This window comes from Cervus canadensis, chromosome 9 (assembly GCF_019320065.1).
Source record: "Cervus canadensis isolate Bull #8, Minnesota chromosome 9, ASM1932006v1, whole genome shotgun sequence".
Classification (NCBI taxonomy): domain Eukaryota; kingdom Metazoa; phylum Chordata; class Mammalia; order Artiodactyla; family Cervidae; genus Cervus; species Cervus canadensis.
The window spans coordinates 70,263,632-70,288,302 of NC_057394.1; the positions used below are offsets into that span (position 1 = coordinate 70,263,632).

General features: G+C 47.3%; 1 long non-coding RNA gene across 4 annotated transcripts in view; it reads left to right on the forward strand.

Annotated features, from left to right (window-relative positions):
• The window catches only part of LOC122447339, a 127,287-nt gene that overhangs the window by 90,415 nt on the left and 12,201 nt on the right, over positions 1-24,671 (forward strand). For 2 of the 4 annotated variants that reach the window (XR_006271192.1, XR_006271191.1), the window contains one exon: positions 17,751-18,164. The exons of the other annotated variants lie outside the window; for them this stretch is intronic. This is a non-coding gene — a long non-coding RNA (uncharacterized LOC122447339). Of the gene's footprint in view, positions 1-17,750; positions 18,165-24,671 lie in introns of those variants that run through there. 4 annotated transcript variants of the gene reach the window in all.

Consider the following 24,671-nt stretch of genomic DNA (forward strand, 5'->3'; position numbering starts at 1 on the left):
TGTTGATCCACCAGTAGTAGCAGGGCTGTAACTTCCCAGCTTCTTTCCCTGGGTCATCCTTAAGCTTCTCTAACCTTTGAATCAGCAATATGAGGAAGGGCCTCAGGTTTTGCAGGACAATTGTATGAGCACTCAAGGTTTCTTTTGCAGCCATCTTGTTTCTAAATATATATGCCTCCTGTCCCCTGTCCATCCCTTGGTCAACCCGATGGTGTTATCCACAGCTGGTAGTACTCATTTTCTCTTCTTCTTCCAGATTTGCCTTCCAAAAGAAATTATTAATTGTCCTGCTTCTAAAGCCTATGTCCTACTCTTTGATTCCTGGCATCGAAATTGCCATTAAAACGTCTCTTGGAATCGTTCCCTGTGACAATACAGACCGGGTTCCTACAGCATAATTCCACTGGCTGAATTTTTTCCCCTTGCATCGCATTCAGATGAAGAGCAGTCCCCTCATGCTCCTAGAATTTGCCTTCCTGTTCTCAGGGGCTGACAGCATGGGTCCTCTCTGCCCTTCTATTGGCCCTGCTTACCTTTGCGAATGGCCTGGGCTCACAACTGCTTGCAAGGCACCTTTGGAAATTCTGGTTTGCCTTGGTCTCATTCATTCTCTGTTTTCTTCTTCTCCACTCTGGCACCTCTAGTCTTCACTCTGGCTTTTTCGTGCTCCCTCCAAACTCCACCTGTGCAGAACTGTCTTCATCTTTCAGCTTATCCTTGGGACTGGTGACATAGTGCTCTTCCTTTCTTTTGAGGCTGCCTCCAAAATTTTCATTAGGTGACCCCTTCTCCTCGCTTCCTCCTCACGTCTGGTCATGGTGGAGGGCCTTGCTCACATTTGTTTCTCAGCCTTGTATGAAAGCAGCTGTCCTGCCTGTCACGCTTTCCTTCAGCATGCATTGTGTAGCTTCTGTATGCCATGCTGTGTGGTTGCAGAGATGGATAACGTAGTCTTAGGAATTTAAAAAATTCAAATAAATGTTTTTAGAGCAATTTTAGCCTTACCATAAAGTTGAGCGTGAAGTACACAGATTTCCAGTACCGCCCCCACTCCCCCCAACATGCACAGCCTCCCCCACTATCAACATCCCCCACCAGAGTGGTACCTTTGTTACAGCAGCTGAACCTACATGTCAAGCAGGGCATGTGCATGCTCTGTCATGTCTGACTCTTTGTGACCCCATGGACTGCAGTCCTTCAGACTCCTCTGTCCATTGGATTTTCCAGGCAAGAATACTGGAGTGGGTTGCATTTCCTGCTTCAGGGTGTTTTCCCAACCCAGGGATTGAACCTACATCTCTGGTGTCTGTTGCATGGTAGGTGGATTCTTTACCACTGAGTCACTTGGGAAGCCGAACCTACTTGGACACACCATTATTACCCAAAGTTCATATTTGACATTTGGGTTCACTCTTGGTGTTGTATGTTCTATGGGTTTGGACAAACAAACATATGATGATATGTGGGCTTCCCAGGTAAAGAACCTGTCTGCCAATGCAGGAGACTTAAGAGACTCAAGTTCAATTCCTGGGTAGGAAGAGCCCCTGGAGGAGGGCATGGCAACCCACTCCAGTATTCTTACCTGGAGAATCTCATAGACAGAAGAGCCTGGCGGGCTATGGTCCGTGGTGTCCCAAAGAATTGGATACAACTGAAACAACTTGGCACGCATGCACAATGACATGTATCCACCATTGCACTGTCATACAAAACAGTTTCACTGCCTTAAAAACCCTCTGTATCTTGGGAATTTTAAAGCCTAATAAGAGAGACTGGAGCATAATAATTTCCATACAATTTAAATAATGGTGAAGTAGAGTTAAGAACAAAAGGCCATTGGAACGTGGAGATGGGAACAGCTAATACTCCTTAGTGAGCCCATAGACATTTGGAGCCAGGAAAAACATTTGAATTCTATATATTTGCAAAGGATCAGGGTAGCATGAAGCACGTGAAGCCACGGGGCAACTTGAACAGGGCCACGCAGGCCTGAGTACCTGGGCACGTTTGAAGGAATGCATGAGGAGCCTGGTGTGCTGCAGTCCATGGTGTCTCAAAGAGTCAGACATGACTTAGCGACTGAACAACAATGTGAGTATATTGATGGCAATCAAGAGCAATTCTGCTGAAATCTCATGGATGGGAATTTGAATGTGACCTCTGCATGGTACTTGCTGTGTTATCTTGGCTAAGTTACTGAACCTCTGTAAGCCTCAGTCTCCTTATCTATAAAATGGGGATGATGATAACACTTGCTTGCAGAGATGCTCTGTGGGTTAAATGGTGGTTTAGTCGCTCAGTTGTGTCTGACTCTTTGTGACCCCATGGACTGTAGCCTGCCAGTTTCCTCTGTACATGGAATTATCTGGGCAAGAATACTGGAATAGGTTGCCATTTCCTTGTTAAATGGATGCACTTAATTAGCTCAGTGTCTGGCCTATGGCTTGAGGACTCAAATGTCAGCAGGTGAGGTAGAAGCAGAGAGGACTCTGGGAACAGGACTCCAAAGGCAGATTGTAAGGGCCCTGAAGCTATATTAAGGACTTTGGACTCTTATCCTCTAAGTCAATGATGTTCAGTCTTGAGGGTCTATATGAGTCACCTGAGAATTTGTTAAAGTGCAGGTTTCTTACTTTTTTTCCCCCAGAGATTCTGTTTCCATTGGTCTGGGTCAGGCCCAGGAATCTGCATGTTTAGTGGCTCTGGTGTGAGTGGTCCAGATGACATTTTGTCTCAGTCACTGGGAGATAAGATGGCTTCTTGTCGTGTGTACAAAATCACTCAGTCGTGTCAGACTCTGTGCGACCCCATGGACTGTGGCCCACCAGGCTCCTCTGTCCATGGAATTTTCTAGGCAAGAATACTGGCGTGGGCTGCCATGCCCTCCTAAAGGGGACCTTGCTGACCCAGGGATGGAACTTGCGTCTCTTACGTCTCCTGCATTGGCAGGCGGGTTCTTTACCACTAGCGCCACCTGGGAAGCACTCTTGTCATAGTTCCGCTAAAGGAAATCCAGAGTTCACTGATTCAGAGGCTGCAGAGAGAGGTCTGGGACGTTCAGCTGGGCAGCAGACCGGTCAGTGGAGCCAGAGCCAAACCCTGGCCAGGCTTCTGGATTCCAAGTCTGGGCTCCTTCTTCCTTCCTCAAACACTGTCCACACAGGGCCGAACAGAAGCCCATCCAAGATCCGGGCTCCTCGGGTTCAGGGTCCTGCTTGCATAGCTTGTGTGCGAGCAGGCTGGGATTCTGTGAGGGGACTGTGCTGTTGACATCTGTGCTCTTGACACCTCTGGTCAGCTCGGCCCTTCTGGGCACCACTTCCCTTCTGCCTAGTCCTCCCCTCCCTCGAACACTTTATGGATTATAAGTAAAAATGCCCCCTGGAGAAGGGAATGGCAGCCCATTCCAGTATTCTTGCCTGGAGAATCCCATGGACAGAGGAGCCTGGCAGGATACAGTCCATGGGGCTGCAAAAAAAGATAGACATGATTTAACTTCTAAAACAACAATAGCAGATATTACATTTTATAGTAGAAAAATCTTCATAGTAGAAAAATTCTTCATAGAATTTTCACCACATCTTCATAGTAGAAAAATTTTGGTAGCATAAATTTCAAGTATATAAAAGGCTATACAATAGCCTTTCAATATATTCTTTCTTTCTGCTTATATTAGAAATGTTAGTTTCAGGTACTGGACCGAGAACTTTGTCTGGAACAACAGACATTGAAGTAAAATGGATCTTGTTTTCTGTGGAATTGCTAAAAGACACGTAACGTCTTTAAAAGTATTGCTACAGCATGAAACTGGATGTCAGAATTGGACTGATTAAAAAAGACAAAAAAGAGTAAAAATGTTCATGCATGTCCAGGTCCTGGAATGTGACTTTTCGGAGCTGTCTGAGAACAGATTTTCAGAACAGGAGACCAGGCACCCCTTTTGGCGCAAGGCAGCCCCAGGTGAGCCTTGACGGACTCTCCCTTCTGGTGTTGGGGACACCCTCCTCTCTGCTTGGCCTCTGGTGAGGATTGTGTCTTATTTCCTTGTGTCCTGACAGCCCTGTCTGGTTCCTGTGGCTGGGAGAAATTGTCCCCACCTCTAATATGAGTGGCTCCATGCTGTTCATTAGCCGGGACTAGTTCTCTGAACTACCCAGCTTCATTAGCACTGGGTTTACGAAGATAACCCTCTCCCTTCCTCCCTTTTTCTGAAGGAGGATTTTGAGGGCTAACTGAGGTTCGTAGGCCCCTGGTCATAGAGAACTGTCGGTAAATCCTGCCTTAGGAGTCCCTACTCTGATTTCCAGTTTATTTTTAAATCCCCTGGACCAAGCCAACCCTTCCTCATTTTTAAATAGAAAGCTTTGAATGCTCGAGTAAGCAGGACCACTTTTTCTGACTTTTTGGCTCCTCTTGGCTGAGATTATTTGTGAGCAAATGTGTTGATCTGGTGGTTGCTCCCTCTCCACCCCTGAGCCCCGAAAGTGCCTTTCAGTGGGAGTGAAATCCCACGTCAAGTGGGCATAATGGAGTGGAGGAAGGACCAGCTGTGTTGGCCCTGAGTCCCAAACAGAGCTTGTAAATGAAGTGCTGGAGCAACTGGGAAGGCCGTGGCCTCAGGGAGCCCTTGACACTGACGGGGCCCTTGCTGGGGCTGGTCACCCTGGCCAGGCTTTACGCTTTCTGGATGCTCCGGGCTTTGGAGAAATGACACATCGGGTTTCCCAATGCCACCCGGGCAACGAAAGCCCAGGCCCAGCTGTGTCTGCAGCTTTTCAAAGGGTTGTGGGGCAGCCGGGGGCCGGGAGGGTTGTGGAATCATCACTCTTCCGTCACTCTGGCCGTGGCTGGACCCTCCCAGGGGCTGTGTGATTCTCCCACACTTCACTCCCTGCTGCCAGCGCTTTCTGGCTCTTGGGCTGATGTTAAGTAAAAGCAACCTGGTGCTTTATATACATTATCTCAAATCATGAGTGGCTGGGGAGCTGACCCTCACCCCCATTTTACGTCCAAAAGCTCAATGATTGACACAAGGCAACTGCGCAGCTGGGGTTCACCCCCAGGCTGGCACCAGCCCCGCCCTGGTGACCCTTCACCCCGGGGCCCGCGTCGCGTTGCCGCCACTGGAATGAGAGTCAGGTCATTACCCCCAGTGACAAGGGGGTTGCTTAGTTACCGAAACCAATCGAAAAGCATGCGCTGCGGCTTGACTCAGGATAAATCGGTCCCAGGCCTGGCCATGGACAGTTCCGGACATTCCCAGAACTCAGGGAATTACTTGGAAAGGAGGCGGTGAGAGGGAATTGGAGCCAGCAGAGAGATAGAGTGCCGGGACTATATGTTGACAAGAGCTCGTCTCAGCTTAAATGTGTAGGTTTTAAATTACACTTGCCTGGTGATTTCCACTTGGGCGGCGGCTGCGGCCTGAGGTTTCAGCCCCAGCTTCCCCAGCTGTTCACAGGAGCAACAGCGCTCCAGGGTGCCCTCCCGGGCCAGGCAGCTGGGACTCAGACGAACTTGTCTTCCACGGCCAGCAAGTGGGATTTGTAGTCCCCGTTATTATTATCGGGGGTTTAGTGGTTCGGACTCACATTTTGATGGCCGACTTCAGCTGTGATTCCAAAACCCCAGTGTGCCGTCCTCCTCAGTTTTTAGTACACGCTCCACGCCATCCACACATGGGTGATGAAGCCGTGGACACTGATCAGAGCTACAGTTTCCAAACCTGGGGTGCAGCAGGATCCCCGGGAGAACACGCAACGAACAAAAACAAACAGCGCTCGCCCTCCCCCAGCCGGCAATCGACAGACAGAGTCTCAAGGCTTGCCAAGCCCAGAGGTGGATTTGGTAGGGAAATTATATATTGAAAACCTCACCCAGGTAATCATTCCAGGTGATCATCTGGCTTGCCACATTTGCCAAATCTCGAATGAGCTGTCTTGGACAAAGACATTCTAGTGTTTGATTTGCCAGCTTTTAAAAAATCCCCCAGTTTTAACCTACTGTATAGCACAGGGGACTCTGCTCAGTGTTATGTGGCAGCCTGGGTGGGAAAGGAGTTTGGGGGAGAAAGGATACATGTGTGTGTGTGGCTGAGTCTCTTCACTGTTCTCATGAAACTGTCACAGTGTCGTTAACTGAGTATACACCAATAGAAAATAAAAAAGTTAAAAAAATCTGTTAATGATGCAAGAAAAAGTTTCCCAATTTTGAAATGAGAAGGTTGTATTAACCAGTTTCCTAGGGTCAAGGTAATATAGCAAAACAGCATCATATTCTGGTTGGAACCTTGGAGAGAACCTTGTCATAATCTTGTTATCTTGTGGGTCTGAAATTCTCAGTGACAACAATAAAGAGCCTGTGGTGGGACTTCCCTGGTGGTCCAGTGGTTAAGAATTCACCTTCCAATGCAGAGGATTCGAGTTCAATCCCTGGCTGGGGAACTAAGATTTACTGTGGAACAACTAAAGCCCATGCCCCGCAACAAGAAGCCCACACACCGCAGTGAAGACCCACCGCAGTCAAATAAATAAAAAATAGCCCATGGGAACATGGGTGAATGACTTCAGGTTTTGGTACTCCACTTTCCCCATCTACAAACTGCAGGGCTTGTTCTGTGTGAAGGGCCTAAAAGTCTTTGATGAGCATTGCCACTTTCTGTAATATTCTCCCATGGCCAGTGATTTAAATCATATTAGCAAATATTTACTGAACCCTTGCTATGCACCCAGGAAGTGTATTCTTTGAAAAGTTAGTTCTGGAGTTTAAAAAAAAGTTGGGGGCGGGGGGAGGGGACAGACGCTAGTGAAAAGAGAAAGACAGAGATTGGTGACTAAGAATTTGTGAACCCTAATAGTGCCCCTGCTTTCTCATTTCGAGCCATTTTGTGTGATTAAAGCACAGGTTAGAGTGAGACCATTGACTGAGAGCCACAAATAAATATAACCTGCTGGATGGGAACTGTGCTACTCAGCCCTTTGGATAACAAATATTGCCAGGCGATAAAAAGCCCTAATGCATCTGGTGCGAAAATGCTGCTTCAGGAAAAATGTACTCCCAGAAAGGAAATGCTGGCGATTTGACTGACGGCAACAGCTGGAGGCCCCTCTATTCATCCAGATAGGAAGCAGGAAAACATAAAAAAAAAAAAAAAACACAAGTCGTATGGAAGGAACTGGTGCAAGCTGTGTCTCTTGAATGTTCTTGTTGCCCAAGATTTGGGAAGGTGCGGATGACGTTACCTCTCAGTGGCCTGAGGGGCTCAGTGTCTGGGGGCTCACGGTGCTCAAAGCCTTGGTCCACCCGGCGGTCCCCAGGGTCATACTTTCAGTGGAGGAGGCAGCCGTCCAGGGTGGGGGTTTTCAGATGGCTTTTAGGGTTTACAGAAGTGCTGAAGGTAGAGAAGGTGAGAGGGAGAGAGGAGGAATGCGGAGTCACTGGCAGCATCTCCTTAAATCAGAGGTGTGCTGCTCCTACCCTTCATGTATTTGGGGCTCCACCTGGGACGCTGGGACTGTTAGCCAGTTGGCAACCTCACCAGCTGCTTTGGGGGCATTAGTCACCCATTTGGCAAAGCCAAGTGGGGCAGAGACTGAGCGTGCAGTCTGCCTGGTCTTTTTGGGACAAGTAACTAACAAGTGGGGTAATGTGACCAGATTTCCTGGACCAGAGAACTGGGCAGGTGGTACGTTTGTTACCGCACACCTTCCCCCACGACCTGTGGCTCCCTGTTCCCTAGGGGCGGTGGGGTGAGGAATGAGGGTGGGGGCCACAGGGGGCAAACCTTTGATTTTCACAACAGCTCTCTGGGCCAGCTCCTATTATTACATCTTTTAGAGGAGGAATCAGAGGGTCCCAGAGTTCTAGGATCTTGTCTGAGACCAGGGAGACCAAGGAAAATGCTGGGGCGACTTTGACGGTTGTGCGCTTAAGTTGTCTCCTGGAGCTGACTCCAAGCACACCCCGAAGTAGCCTAGTCTTGGAAGCAACTAAAACCTTCTCTGGGGACCATGCGAATTAGGAGTCTGGGGGCGGGGGGAGCTGACCTGGCCAGGGCCTCTGAGAAGGAGGCAGGGGTGGGAGTTGGCCTTGGGTCTCAGGAGGACTGTGATATAATCCACAATTCTTTACTCGCTTCAGCTCACAAGCACCAGGGCGCTGGGGATCAAGGTCAGAATGGGCTCTGTTTAAGTTCAGATCGGCTGCAGCCTCTTGAGTCCTTACCACTCAACCAGGGTCGGAAATGCTGAGCAGTACCTTAGGCAGCGGGACTTTCCAGGTGGCAGTAGTGATAAAGAACCCACCTGCCAATGCAGGAGAGGCCAGAGACACAGGTTCCATCCCTGGGTCGGGAAGATTCCCCTGGAGTAGAAAGTGACAATACTCCAGTATTCTTGCCTGGAAAACTCCATGGGCAGAGGAGCCTGGTGGGCTACAGTCCATGGGGTCACAAAGACTCAGACACGACTGAGTGGCTAACACACATGCTGCATCTCAGAAGGGAGTCTTACTATGAACCCAAGACACGTTCTTTACTACTGTAGAGCTGCTGAAAACTTGAGGTGGTTTTCTTATGCTTAATACTGTTTATATGTTACTTGTCTAAGGTCTTAAAAAGTCGATAGACTACATCTGTCTTCTCCATCTTCTGTTTTCGTGGCAGGATCTCAGGTAGCATCTCCCTCTGGTCTCTCTCGGGACATAGCCCCCCAGTAAGACATGTGATCTGACACGCCCGCAGCCTCCCCACAGACACATGTTTAGAATTCCTCCGTCCACCGGGAGTCAGGCAGAGAAAGCCTCAAGCAAGAAAGGCAGACACTGGGCACTTTTGAACTCATTCTGGGTATTAGAGGAGCATTACGTGGGGAAGGATTTGTGGAGACAGCAGCCAGCAATTGTAGCTGACTCAGGAGAGAGCCGTCCTGGGAGAGAGACCGTGGCTGCAGAGAGAGAGCGGCAGAACGCACGCTTAGGGAAATATCCAGCTGTCCCGTCCCACGTGTATGCCAGGTGTCACCGTATGCAGAATAAAACCATCTACAAAAAGAGGTGGATCAGAGCCACGGCTCTGCCTTCTTCCAGGTAGAAGCAGGGCAGGTTGGATTTTTCTGCCCAGGGCTGGCATGTAGCCTTGGTCCATAGGGGTGCATAGCCTGGTTGCCTATGGCTGGTGCCCATGATGACTGGCTGGTAAATACTTTGAATGTCACCTCTCGTCATGGCCTCTGTGATACTGATTAGTGGAGGTTCTATAGATTCTATGGACTCCACAGACCTCCATCTTTGTTCCTGTCCTCGTACTCAACTGCTCTGTCATGTCTGACTCTTTGCCACCCCATGGGCTATAGCCCACCAGGCTCCTCTGTCCATGGAATTCTCCAGGCAAGAATACTAGAGCCAGTTGCCACTTCCCTCCACAGGGGATCTTCCCAACCCACGGATCAAACCTGAGTCTCCTGCATGGCAGGCAGATTCTTTTTTTTTTTCTTTTAATTGGAGGCTAATTACTTTACAATATTGAATTGTTTTTTGCCATACGTTGACATGAATCAGCCATTGGTGTACATGTGTCCCCCATCCTGAAGCCCCCTCCCACTTCCCTCCCCATCCCATCCCTCAGGGTCGTCCCAGTGCACCGGCCCTGAGCGCCCTGTCTCATGCATTGAACCTGGACGGGCAGTCTATTTCACATGTGGTAATATACATGTTTCAATGCTATTCTTTCAAATCTTCCCACCCTTGCCTTCTCCACAGAGTCCAAAATTCTGTTCTTTATAACTCTGTCTGTTTTGCTGTCTTGCATGTAGGGTCATTGTTACCATCTTTCTAAATTCCATATATATGCGTTAATATACTGTATTGGCGGAGAAGGCAATGGCACCCCACTCTAGTACTCTTGCCTGGAGAATCCCATGGATGGAGGAGCCTGGTGGGCTGCCATCTATGGGGTCGCACAGAGTCGGACATGACTGAAGTGACTTAGCAGCAGCAGCAGCAGCAGCAGCATACTGTATTGGTGTTTTTCTCTTGGACTTACTTCACTCTGTATAATAGCCTCCAGTTTCATCTACCTCAACAGGACTGATTCTAATGCATTCTTTTTAATAGCTGAGTAATATTCCATTGTGTCTATGTACCACAGCTTTCTTATCCATTCACCTGCAGATGGACATCTAGGTTGCTTCCATGTCCTGGCTGTTATAAACAGTGCTGTGATGAACATTGGGGTGCATGTGTCTCTTTCAGATCTGGTTTCCTCGGTGTGTATGCCCAGCAGTGGGACTTGCTGATGGATTCTTTACCATCTGAACCACCAGGGGAAGCCCTGTTCCTGTCCTCAGTAGTGACTTTAAAGAAATGGTAGCAAGGGCCATTTGGAGATGAAGCAAGCTTGATAAATTAGTCTCAGTCTCATTCTTCACTTGGATAATTATTTCCTCTTGGCTTAAATGTGAGTTCTCTAGAGAGGCCCTCCATGACCCCTGGTCTAGGCTCCTTCCTGCATGTGCCCAGAGCTTGCAGTATTACATGTCTTACATCACTCCTTGTACGCCATCGTTCTATCTTGTTTTAGGGAATGTTTATCTTCTGTAAGGTGCATAAGGGCAGGACCTCATAGATCTTGTTCACTCCCTATGCCAGAGCCTAGCATCAAATGGGTTCAGGTGATATTTGTTGAACAAATTAATGAATCAGTGTTGAATGTTTTCTAGACGGCAGGTATAATGCCATCCTCCAGGGAGTCATTCTACAGATTAGACAGTAGAAACATCACCTGCACACAGATGCTGCGGAATTGGGGTGTTTCTGGAAGTACAGTGAGAGGGGAGGTGTACTTACTGCCCTGAGTTGGTGGGGCTGGGTGGTGGTGTCTTTGGTGAGAATTTGGGGGAAGACTTCATTGTGAAAGCAAGTCTGAAAGTGGGAACCAAGAGTCTGTTGAGTGGGGGAATAGCCTTCCAAAAAGAGGAAGCTGCAGGTAGAAGTTCAGGGGGTATTGGCCAGAGGTGGCATAACTGGAAAGGACACGCATTCAAAGTGACAAGATAGAGCATCAGGGGAGAAATAATAGAACATCAGACCAGAGAGGTAAGCAGAGTTTCCTAAGGCATGCTACAGAGCCTGGGCCTCTACACAATGGGGGACTTTTATAGGATGTTAACAAGTGCTGTTACATTTTTTTTCCCCCAAAAACATAGCATTCGTGGTTATGTATGGAGAATGGATTGAAAACTGGAAGATTCTGGAAGTAGGGCTATTTTCTAGAGGGCAGGTCCTCCCTTCTAGTAGCATTCAAGGTGAAAGGGAGAGAAATAGTTAACAAATGCCACCATGTTTCCCTAGAGGAGAATGGTGTGTATATCCTGACAGACTGGCATGCAGTGAATTGCGATTTAAGATTAATATTTGACCTCTTTGTACATCAGTAACCGCATCTGTAACACGTACAGGGACTGGACTCAAAGATCTATGTGTCTCTGAACACTAAACAATCATAAACTAATAAGATAAAATATAATGTAGGAAATAGTAGTATATTACTTACTAGTAACAGTTCTGTGGGAACACAAATTAGAAAGAAATCAATGCAAATACTAGCTTAGCAGTAACATTTGTGGAAAGTTGTAGGACTTTTATTTGACTGCAGGTCAGCATGGCCAGTGGCTTCCCCAGTGGCTCAGCAGTAAAGAATCCACCTGCAATGCAGGAGACCTGGTTCGATCCCTGGGTTGGGAAGATCCCCTGGAGGAAGGCATGGCAACCCACTCCAGTATTCTTGTCTGGACAATCCCACGGACAGAGGAGCCTGGCGGGGCTACAGTCCACGGGGTTGCAAAGAGTCGGACATGACTGAGCGACTAAGCACAGCATGAAGTGACTTAGCAAAGCGCTATCTGTGGTCCTTGTACAGAGCCTGGCACAGGCCCTTGATCAGCGAGTGTTCAGTAAATGAGTGAATGGAGAAGGTGGCATTGAAAGAGCCATGAGCGCCTTTTCATCCTTGATATTCAAATGAATATCTCCACCCTCCAGCACTTCTGTTTATACAGCCCTCGCGACATTAGATTTTAATTTGTTCTTTCAGTATCTCCTTTTCTAGCTAGACTATCAGCTTGACAAAGCCAGGGACTGTATTTAATTGTGTCTTCAGTGTTCAGTCCAATTCCTGGCATATAGCAGGTGCTCAGTGAGAAGGGAGTCATGTAACTTATGCAAACCAGGACTCTTTGAGAGGAAGAGGGGCTGACCAGATGCGAATTGATACCACAGCACCCACCGGCTCTGTGTGGGGCAGACCAGGATGTATGGGTCCCCGGAGCAGTCAGTGCTTGCTGAATGGTTGCGGAGTGAATGAGTTCCTGGAACCAGCAGAGGCAGGCAGCACAAATGCCTTCCTTCTATTGAGATTAAAAACTGCTCCCTGGGAATTCCACCCGCTGGGCTCAGTTCTGTTTGACTAGACACACAGAAAGCATCTAGGCTTTCGTGTGGCATTTAAATGTTTTGAATTCATCTCCTGCTTCCCTTGGGCTGAATTTTCTCTTTTTCAGCCCAAACAGTCTCAGCTTTTCTTTAACCATTCCCTGTTTTGCCTGGAGGGTGGGCCCTGCTGCACTCGGAGCTCTTTGGTTCTGGAAGGGCTTCCATTTGACAAGGTCCATTTCAGTGTCATAGGCCTTGACCCTCAGTCACCACACGTCCCCATCCTCCTGTGTTCGTCCACTCACACATGTCTTCCCCTGTTTTTCCTTCACACCTCGAGTCCCCGGACTCCAACCTGTTCCTTGCCCATGCAACCTTGGCAGGGTCTCTGAGTGCATGCTCAGTTGCTCAGTTGTATCCAACCCTCTGTGACCCCATGGACTGTAGACTGCCAGGCTTCTCTGTCCATGGGATTGTCCAGGCAAGAACACTGGAGTGGGTTGCTCTTTCCTTCTCCAGGGGATCTTGCAGACCCAGGAATGGAACCCATGTCTCCTGTGTCTCCTGCACTGCAGGTGGATTCTTTACCTGCCAAGCCACTTGGGAAGCCCCTGACAGAGTCTCTAGAATCAGTCCTTTTTTTAAAGGACATTTATTCACTTACTTTTGGCTGTGGTGGGTCTTCTTTGCTGTGCTCGGGCTTTCTCCAGTTATGACGGTGGGGGCTGCTCTTCCTTGTGGTGTGAGAGCTCCTTACTGTGATGGTTTCTCTTGTGGAGCACAGGCTCTGGGCACACTGGCTCGGTAGTTGTGGTACATGGGCTTGGTTGTCCCACAGCAGGTGGGATCTTCCCGGACCAGGTATCAAACCCGTGTCCCCCGCACTGGCAGGTGGATTCTTAACCACTAGACCACCAGGGAAGTCCCAGGAACCAGTTTTGACCATGGGCAAAAGGGATTTAGTAAATTCTGAGCCAATGTACTGCATGCCATCCTCATATAAGCCTTGCTGCTGGTCCAGCCCTGCACTGGTGACCTGATTCCCACCCATCCATGCACTCCGGCTTCCCTCTAAGATGCAAGTCCCTGGGGCCCCAGTTCTGGTGACAGGCTTCAGTCCTAGTTCCTTGTCCTGAGTGCCCATTGGTCAGCTACTGAGGGGTCGTCTTGTCCTTACTCGTCTGTCTCTCTCTTGGCCGAGGGGTAAGGACTTAGCCCACAGGATCCAGCCAGGTAAATGTTGAATCCCTGGGGCATTTGCTGTAACAGGCTTTGGCTCCCACTGCCTGACCGAAAGACTGGAGCTTGGCTCCTCACCATTGGGTCTGTGTTGGGGGTTCTGCCCCCAGCTGGACTGGGAGGACCTCCCTGTCTGTATCTGTAAATAACCCTGCTCTACTAGAACATTCCCTGGAGGCGGCACTGATCACCTTCTTTCGTCTTCTCTCTTCCTCTCATTTGTTTTCCTATTTAGCCCCTTTTTCCCCTTGTGGCTCGGCTGGTAAAGAATCCGCCTGCAATGAGGGAGCCCTGGGTTCGATCCCTGGGTTGGGAAGATCCCCTGGAGAAGGAAATGGCAACCCACTCCAGTATTCTGGCCTAAAGAATTCCATGGACTACCATGGGGTTGCAAACAGTCAGACACGACTGTGCGACTTTCACTTCATTTCACCTCACTTTGCCCCCTTTCCACTTTCTTTTTTCTCTAGATGTAATTAATTAGCTCAAAGAATGCAGATAGCTCTGTTTTCCTGTGGCTGCTAGTTTTTGTGGAGGAAAAAAGGAGAAAGAAACTCTCAAAGATTCTAAATCCCTTGGAGTGAGGAGCTGGTCTGAGTCCTTTTACTTACTGCATCTTCAGTTCAGTTCAGTTCAGTAGCTCAGTTGTGTCCAACTCTTTGCAGCCCCATGAACTGCAGCCCACCAGGCTTCCCTGTCCATCACCAGCTTCCGGAGCTTGCTCAAACTCATGTCCATCGAGTCGGTGATGCAATCCAACCATCTCATCCTCTGTTGTCCCTTTCTCCTCCTGTCTTCAATCTTTTCCAGCATCAGGGTTTTTTCCAATAAGTCAGTTCTTCGCATCAGGTGGTCAAAGTATTAGAGTTTCAGCTTCAGCATCAGTCCTTCCAATGAATCTTCAGGGTTGATTTCCTTTAGGATGGACTGGTTTGATCTCCTTTCAGTCCAAGGGACTCTCAAGAGTCCTCTCCAGCACCACAGTTCAAAAGCATCAATTCTTCATTGCTCAGCTTTCTTTATAAATTTCTTCAGCGCTCGGCTTTCTTTCAGCTTTCTTTATTGCATCTTACTTTCCACATAATCTCCTGTGCTTGCAACTCAGGGATCTGTTCATCAACTGACCCATCACTTCAAAATACAACTGGGAGACAGTAAATCTTCATGCTCCCACCCTACTAGTGGAAAATGCTCCATAGAAATGTACAGCATTATTACAAAATTGCTCAGGGCTCGGAAGCCCTGAAGAGGGAACTGACCTTTTTCAAGTGAAGTCACATTATACCCGTGAGCTACATGTTCCCTAAATTCTGGAATAAAAATCAAGCCTCTGAAAGGTTAATCATCTGAGCTGGAGAGGGAATTCTTTTTAGGAAAGGACGATGGTCTTTCCTATCTCTTCCTAACATCAGGTTCCAGGTCCAGCTGCATTTTTTCAGTGAGGGAAATAGGAATGGCATCAGTAAAGCAGCATACCGCTTTTAACTGCAGATCAGGACTTCTTGCTCTGCCTTCTAGCCAGGGGACCTTGGAAAAGCCATTTCACCTCTCTGGGTCCTGCGTTCTCATTTCTAAAATGAAGGTTGGAGGCCAGGCATCTTCAGAAGCCCCCTGTCGCTCTGGCATTTTATGATTTAACACGGACATTGAGAAGTAGTTGCTGTGTTGGGCTTGAAGTGGAAGCAGACGCGACTTTCTCTGGGACTGTGTGTGATTTGCTCTGATAGGGGATGGGAAGCTCCATCCTAAAGACGATCAGGATCCCACTGGGATTCTGGAGTTCTGGAAGTTCACAGAGCCTCGGTGGCTGGAGAAGCTGCTGAGATACTGCAGTGTTTCAGAGCTCCAGGGACCACGGCGGAGATCTGGGTGCGGCTACTTCCTCAACAAAGGGTGGCACTGGACACGGTACTTAGCCAGTCTGAGAGCCTCATGTATCAGATGTGGGTCATAAAGTACCCACTCTGATGGGCCATTGGGGGATTAAAGGAGATGCTTGAGTGGTTCTTGGGAGATGGTCTAATGTCGATAAATGACATTGTCACAGTTCTTCATCTGTGATGGATGGTCCCGCAGAGGGCGGCACGGATCATCTCAAAGGTGATGATCAACCCAGCTCCCCATGGCTGTGACTTTTATGGCTTTGTGGAAAACGTATGGGCAGTTGATCTCCAGGATGTTTGGTTAACTGGAGTTTGGGGAATGAGGCCAATGTTCCCAAGCCCTCTCAGCCTATGATAACCAGCAAATGCTATTTTTAGGCTTGCTGACATAACGGAGCCTTTTTCTTCTCCTTGTCTCTCGCAGGCATTCTCATTCTGCAATCACACTTATATCTTTCTGGGAGTTTGGAAAATGGAAGGGTGTATTTTGTGACATCCACTGCTAGAAGCCAAAGAGATGGAGCTAATGACTTCTCAGAAACGTGTGCTTGAGAAAAAATAGTTCCTTTAGTGAATCTGTGATGATCACAAAGGAAAACATAGGATCTGGGCATGGCCGGGAAGGAAGTGCTGGCTCTGGGCTGTGTCTGGCCTCATTCACAGCCCGGCTCTGGGTCCAAAGTCCACAAGCCCGAGGTTCTTTGCTGGATCGCTGGCAGAAGATCGTTTTACAATTGTGCGCATGCACAATCCTTTTGGGTGCCCCGGCCTGGACTCTGACCGCCCTGGGACGTCACCAGAGACCTTTGTGGCTTTCTCTCCTGTCTGTGACGTGTCTCTGACTGTGACTCGGCTTTGCACGGCAGGGCTGGGGCAGGACGGTGAAAGGTGGCTTGAGTGTGTGGATGGCGTGGCAGGGCTTGGGAGGTCTCTTAGCAGAAGAAATAAATGACTTTGATGATGCATTCTGAAACTCAGCTCATAGTAACTGCCTATTAAGGGGCTCTTCACATTTCCATGCGATCGCTGGTCTTTAACCTGTTGAATCAAGAAGTCTGACTTGTAGGGTAAAATAAAAACTGAAGATTAAAAATTAATATGATTTTAAAAAATGAATGTAAAGCATAGTAAATTGTTGAGACAAAAGCCCCATTCAGAGGCTGTCTGCATTTAATAATAAATAACAGGATCTGTAAACCCAACCGAATGATCTGTTAACTGCACATAAAAGGAAACTGAAGTCAATGCAAATGTAAAATAAGCCCTGCACATGGTATGTTTAATTTGGGACACTGAATTTTCAATATGCCCACCACCACATCCCACTGGTCCCTTGCCTTTTTGTCTTGACCGGCAACGCCAACCATCTTGAATGGAAAAAAGTGAGTGGCTTCTTTTGCAGGTGTAGGGCCTTCTGTTGACTCTGGACTTATCACCATATCTGTAAGACAGCATCATCAGACACTGGGTTGAGACTGCTGATTAGTAAGATCAATGATATGATTAAAGGCATGTAGATGAGTAATACTAAAAAAATTCAGTTATTCATTTTGAGACCATGTAATCAAGGTACGATTAAAATAGAAGTTGAGAACCAAAATTAAAGAAGCCACAATGAATCACATTTGACCCACAACTCCTACCACTGACATTTTATGTCTCAAGTCTCCAAGAGCAACTGAATGTCACCTCCCTGGGGTGGCCTGCTTAGATCCATCCCACGGCCTCCAATTCCTGCCCCACCTGGACCCCTGGAGTGTACTCGGTGGTCAAGCAGGGGTCCTTCCTACTTATCTCTGCCGCCTCCAGGGTACCAGGGCTTGTGCCTCGCTCTGATTCTGTTCTGGTCATGGTGATCTACTCATCTCTCCAGTATGGCTCCATAGCGCCTTTCTCTATCACAGCTGTTCATCACAGGCAATGCTGAGTCTTTTCTGCTACGTGGATTACCTGCCTGGGAGTTGAACCCTAACTTGCATTGGCCTCTGGCACACGGGATCCTCTCTAGCTTTGTGACTGTTTGCCTGCTTGGCAATATCCCAACCTCTTAGCCTCTGAGTCCTCCTTGGGTGCAGCGAGTTTTGGTCCTGCTTTGCCCAGACATTCCTGTCCCAGCCTTCTCCCCTCTCTCCTTCACATGCTGTTGTCTCGTTGTGCTCCTGATGTGCGCTCATGCCCTCTCACCCCTGACTCTTCTCACAGGATGCTGCCCTGGAATCACTGCTGGCTGCCTGAGATCCCTGGCTGTGTCCTGGAAAAGACACTTGGGCTGGAGACTGAGACTCTAGTCCAGACGTTCTGCTTCCTGATTGTGTCATCTTAAGTCATGTGACCTCTCTGAGTTTCTGTTTCTTCATTGGTAAAATCAAGAGGATGATAGTGATGAAGATATTACTTACCTGGCTTGCCTTAGAAGTGCTTACTGGGACAACGATGTTGCGCATATTGTGGGGATTTTATTTGCTATCTATATCTCTCCTCTGGTGAAGTGACCACTCAAATCTTTCACCCATTTAAAAAAAAAAGCGAAAATAAAAACACAACAGTTTGTTGGACTTCTCTGGTGGTCCAGTGGTTAAGAATCTGTCTGCCAATGCAGGTGGCATGGATTCGATCCCTGGTCCAGGAAGATTCCATATACTGAGGGGCAACTAAGCCTACGTGTCACAACTACTGAAACCTGCACACTCTGGAGCCTGTCTTCTGCAACAAGAGAAGCCACTACAATGGGAAGCCTGCTCACCGCAGCTAGAGAGGAGCCCCCACTCGCCAGAAGTAGAGAAAGCCCTCAGGCAGCAACAAAGACCAGGCACAATCAAAAAATTAAATAAATACGTTTAAAAATTGGATTGTTTTCCTTGATTGAGTTTTGAAAGTCCTTTATATGTACTCAAGACACAAGACCTTTACCAGATTATGTGCTTTACAAAACTCTCTGCCAAACTGTGCTTGCCTTTTCATTCTCTTAATAATATCTTTAGAAGAGCAGAGATAGTAGTTTTGCAAAAGTTCAGTATATTATTTTATAAATATTATTATTTTTCTCTTTATGTCCCATCGAAGAAATCTTTGCCTACCTAAGATTACAAATGTGTTTTGCAACTGTGTTTTCTTCCAGAAGCTTCATCAGTTTTGTTTTTGTATATAAGTTTGTAATTTATTTTGAATATATTTTTGTCTGTCTGTCTGTCTGTCTATCTGTCTATCTCCTGTGAGGTCAGGGTTGACGTTTATCATTAGTCATTAAGGAAGTAACCACAATGAGATATCACTACATACTTATAAGAATAGATAAAATTAAAAAGACTGGCCATACCAACTGTTGAGTTGGAGGAATTGGAAATTCATACCCTCCTGGTGGGAATGTGAAATGGTATGACCACTTTGGTAAACAGTTTGATAGTTTTTTTAAAAAGTTAAACATTCACTCACCATATGATATAGCAATTCCATTGCTAGGCATTTACCCCGAAGAACTGAAAGCATGTATCCCTATAATATCTGGAAGAGGGCATGGCAACCCACTCCAGTCTTCTTGTCTGGAGAATCCCCATGGACAAAGGAGCCTAGCAGGCTACAGTCCATAGGGTCACAAAGATTCAGACATGACTGAAGCAATTAAGCACACACACATCTCTATCTAGCCTTATGAGGACTTCGCCTGTGAAGGAATCACTGCTCTATTTGTATAGCCCAAACTGGAAACAACTGTAGGAGAATGAATAAATTGTGGCATATCCATAAGATGGAATACTAGTAAACAACGATATGGATGAATCTCAAAGTAATTATGGTGAATGAAAAGAGACAGACTAGTACTGTGTATGCCCATTTATATAAAATTCTAGAAAATGCGGACTAATCGAGAATAACAGAAAGAAGATCCATAGTTGCCTTGAGATGAAAGTGAGCTCACATGGAGTGATTCTGAAGGGGCGTGAGGAAATTGTGTGGGATGACAGAGATATTCGTAGCCTGAATGTGGTGATTTTTCACAGGGTATACCTGTATCAAATGTACAAAGTCGTGTGCTTAAACATGTTCAGTTTATTGTATATTAGTTATACCTCCCTGAAGCTATTAAGTGGGGGAATGTGAAATAAATATCCACCAGTGTTAAAAAACAAAACAAAACAGTGATTACAAGTCTCCAGTGAGGTAATGCCCGGGACACTGCATTGATAGCTATAATCTGCGCTAGAAATGTGTGTTGTCAGTATTATCTCTAGCACATAGACTAGGAAATTTTCCTATAAAAGAATTAGACCAGTTTCTGGTGGGGGCCTCATATGCTAGTTTTCCCAACTCCACCCAGTGGAAAATGTCAAATTGAGATTATAACACCCATTACTGGAAAAAGACCTGACTGCATCCTAGGACATTCAGACTTTTGAAGGATTTCTTTTAAGGCTTGAGCATATCCCAGCCCTGGCTTCCCTGGTGGCAGGTAAAGAATCTGCCTGCCAGTGCAGGAGACACAGGTTCGATCCCTAGTCTGGGAAGAGCCCTTGGAGAAGGAAATGGCATTCCAATGTTCTTGCCTGAAAATCCTCAGGGGCAGAGGAACCTGGTGGGCTACAATCCATGGGGTTGCAAAGAGATGGACACAGCTTCGTGACTGAACGACAGCAGCAACAATATCCCAGCCCACTTCCCCTGTACCTTTATCCCAATAAACAATAAAACAGTAGCTTCCAGGGCTTTCCTATATGTAGAAGAGAAGTTCTCAATCCCGCCATACATGGATTTTACTGAGAAGATTGTGGGAAATGCTGATGCCTGGCCCTATACCTGGACATTCTGATTCCCTTGGTTTGTAGTTTTAACCTCTCTAGGCAATTCTAAAGTATAGCTCAGGTGGAGAAGTTCTGAGATGGGGCCTCCATCATTACCTGACCCACTCCTGTGACCATGTCACCTCCTGGTTCATTCTGTGCACCTCTAACTTTCTGTTCAAACAGTATTAGGGGTAATTATGACCATAATCATAAATGGACATGCAAATGGTTCTTGGCTTTTTCTCAAAGAGTGTTCATGAGCATCTTCTCATTGTGTCTCAGAGATAACTCAAGAAATAGATAGGAAACGGTGCTACTATTTATCTCTTTTGCTGTCATTTTCATAAGTGTAACAAATGGTTATTTAAGAATTTTTTTTTTTTTATCATGCCACATGGCATGTGGGATCTTCCCTGACCAGGGGTTGAACCCATGCCCCCACAGTGAAAGTGTAGTGTCTTAACCCCTGGACCACCAAGGAAGTCTTAAGAATATTTTAAAGAACAAATATGGAAAACTACAGAGAGAAAATAAACCATCTGTTATCTAATCTCTCAGAGAAAACTAGGGTTAATATTTGAGTTCTTTTAATGCAATCGCAGTATATGCATTTAACGTTTTTTTCAAACAAGATCAGCACAAGCTCTATCCATGTTTCGTAACCTTCTCTTTTTACGTCATACATTTTAATTACCCATTGGGTAGACTGGGCTTTCTACTAACTAGGCTACTTTTCCCAGTCTGCCTCGAAGTTAGGTATGGGTGTAATAGACACCACTTCCAGGCCTTACCTATAAGAACCTGCCCATCCACTCTTCCCTTGTTCCCTTCCTCTGTCTGCAAACTGCTTATAAATATCAGGACAACTTGGCAATGAAAATCAAATACTGAAGATGGCAGAAACTTCATCAATCTTGTCCCTGAAAGACTGAGTGGCACAGAGCCTCTGCTCCATCATTTTGAACTTTCCATGTTAGAAAAAATTAGATTGGGTCAAGCCACTCATATTCTGGGGTTTGTCTGTTAGGGAAGCTAGTGTTGTGTGTGCATGCTCAGTTGCTCAGTCGTGTCAGACCCTTTGCAGCCCTGTGGGCTATAGCTGGCCAGGATCCTCTGTCCATGGGATTCTCCAGGCAAGAATACTGGAGTGGGTTGCCATTTCCTTTTCTAAGGGATCTTCCTGACCCAGGGATCAAACCTGCATCTCTTACATTTCCTGCATTGGCAGTCAGATTCTTTAGCATTAGCGCCACCTGGGAAGCCCAAGGTAACTATTATTACCTTAACAAATATATCTGCCCTTCAAGTTGGGCTCAAATCCCTACTTTTCTATCTTCCTTTATTGCTCCAGGCAGAAGTAATGCCTCCTTCCCTTTAGTTATTATAGCATAGAGATCTTAATTTCATTTTGATTTCATAGTGCCCGTTCCAAGCTATTTCAACTTCCGGTCCACCGGCCTCCTAAAATGGTACCTGTTCTGTCTTCCAGGCGCTTCCACTGAGACTGAAGGAAAGGAAATGCCTCTCCTTACACCTTAGGCCTGTCGCCTCCCCCTGGAACCCGTCTCTCTCTTGCTGCCTCAGGGTTCTTCTCCTGTCTGTCCACCCCCTTGCCTGTGATTTCAGATTTTCTCTGAACTGGCTGTGCAGGATTTGACAATGTATGTTGCTAGTTATTTCATGGAACCCTGACCTCTGGCTTCTGTAGCTGCGGCCGTTACGGCGGGCCAGACTATGTGGCAGGAATCCAGTTATCCCTGACTCTCAGTGGTTGACAGTGGCAGAGACTTCCTTCTCCCTCGCGCTCCGTGTCCGTTGTAGGTTGGCTGCACTTCCGCTCTGTGTCCGGAACCTGGGCTGATGAAGGGAACTCTGGGGACTTTATGGCAGAAGGAAATAGAAGGATTATGGAGAAACACATCCGGGCTTTTAGAGTTTCCATCCAGAAGTGACACGGGTCATTTCTGCTCACATTTCACTGTCCAGAGCATGCAGCATGGCTCAGCACCTCCTGCTCTCAGAAACCTTCCCTGATGCCTTTTTACTTCATCCAGACTGGCCTAGGCACCCTGTTTGATGTTTCAGGATCACCCCATACTTCCTTTACCAGAGTCCTTAAGAGGCATGCTCACTCAGTCATGTCTGACTCTGCGACCCCGTGGACTACAGCTGACTAAGCTCCTCTGTCCGTCGACTTCTCCAGGCAAGAATACTGGAGTGGGCAACCATTTCCTCCTCCAGGGATTAAATCCATGTCTCTGGAGTCTCCTGTGTAGCAGGCAATTTTTTTTTTTTTTTAACCACTGAGCTACTGGGAAGCCCTGTAGTCCTTAAAATACTTAATTAGAATCAGTTTTAAACTTCTCTACCTCTCCACTTAGGTGGTGGTGTTACGGGCATAATTGTGTCTTGCTCCCTAAATTCATACACTGACGTCCAGCCCCTAGTACCTCAGAATGTAACGTGCTTGGAGATAAGGTCTTCAAAGCAGTGGTTGAGTTAAAACGAAGTTGTTAGGGTGGAGCCTTAATTCAGTCTGACTGGTATCCTTATAAGAAGAGGAAGAGACACGGGGGATGTGGGTGAATGGAGGAAAGAACACATGAGCACAGGGTGAGGAGATGGCCATCTGCACGTTGAGCATCGAGGCCTTGGAAGAAATCAGACCTTCCAACCTCCTTGATCTTGGAGGTCCAGGCTCTGGAACTGTCAGAAAATAAATTTCTGTTCTTCAGGCCACGCAGGGTGTGGTGTTTTGTTCCTGCGGCCCTAGCAAACGAGCTCAGAGGGTAAGTGGTTTGAGGGCAAGTTCACGTGTTTTTCTTGGTGTCCTTATCATTTATTCCAAAACCTATCCCATACTAGAGGCCAAAGAAATGTTTATGGGCTTGGCTGGTTAATAATTTGATTAATAAATGGATATTTAAGTTTGATAGTGAGAAATAAATCAGTTCTGAGAGTTATTTTGATATGGTATATTTGAATCCAACTAATCTGTAGCCAGGAGCCCTGTTATGAACAAACTTGTAAGTCACAGATGTGCAGGAAAAATTGGTTGGCTGGTGAATAATAGGGTCGTATCGTAACAGTGTTTTGTATTTATAGAAACTTTTCTCTCAAGAAACTAAAAAAGGCTCCAGCTTCTGTTCAGACATTCCTCTGGGAGCAGCGAGAGAAGCACTAAGAACTGGATCTTGCAGGGAAGGAACGTGGGGGTGGCTGGTGGTCAGGTGGTCTGTCCGGGGCGGCCAGGGTCGAGGGGAGGGCTGTGTTCCCACCGGGTAGCTGAGCCCCGAGTCCTGCAGCAGGTCTCTGGGGTGATCAGTGCAAAGGTCTGAGGAGATGACTCAGCCACACTGGCTCTGAAATGACTGTCACACCTGGAGTTCACCTCCTGGGTGTCAATGAAGGAAAAGAAATGGCAGATTTGAAGGGAAAAGAGAGACAACCCCATCAGAGTTTTTTATGACTGACAGCAAGCATCTGAGTAAAAAGTGGATGCGGAGTCAAGGAGACACCCAGATGTTTTCTAACCACAAACGTGACAATATCTGGAAACATCTGGATGGTAAGTGGAAAGGCTTGTGTTGTTCCACTCGTGTGGCCCGTTTGGGCAAGCCCCCAGCCAGGAACGGGCTGAGTCAGAAGTGAGCCTCCCCCGCAGGGTTACACTGGGTCGAAGGAAGCTGGATCTGGCTGGAGTTGAGGTTGAACAGGCATGCGTGTACACACACACACACACACACACACACACACACACACAGGCACATGAACACACACACATGGTCAGAAGCTGCCTGCATGGATCTGGGGTTACTGCATGCCGGGGTTTCCCAAGGTGAAGTCTCCCCAGGGACTGAGAATGATGGTAGCCTACCAGACCCCCTGGCACTTGGGGCATGGAGCCAGCCCACGCCTGTGTATGGAAATGCTAACCCGCTCCAGTGTTCTTGCCAGGGACATCCCCTGGACAGAGGAGTCTGGCGGGCTACAGTCCACGGGTTCGCAAAGAGTCAGACATGTCTGAGAGACCAAACAACAACAGACAACAACTGGTCGCTAGCCAGAGGAGGCAGTCGGATAATGTGCTCAGAGAAAGCACACATCATGCTGGTCAAAGTGGGTGGTGTTGATGGGACTCGCAAGACAAAGTTAAGTGTCCCTTCTTACGAGCAGATGTTACCTGCAGTGAGCGAAGAGGATTCCTTGGGAAACAGGGCTTGTGGGTCTTAGCCGACCCATCCCACTTCAAATCCCTGGGCCCCTCAGACTTGAGAGGGTCCTGAGATCAGATGAAATGAGGCCATTGTGCTGTTCATCCATCCATTCATCCTTCATTCACTTG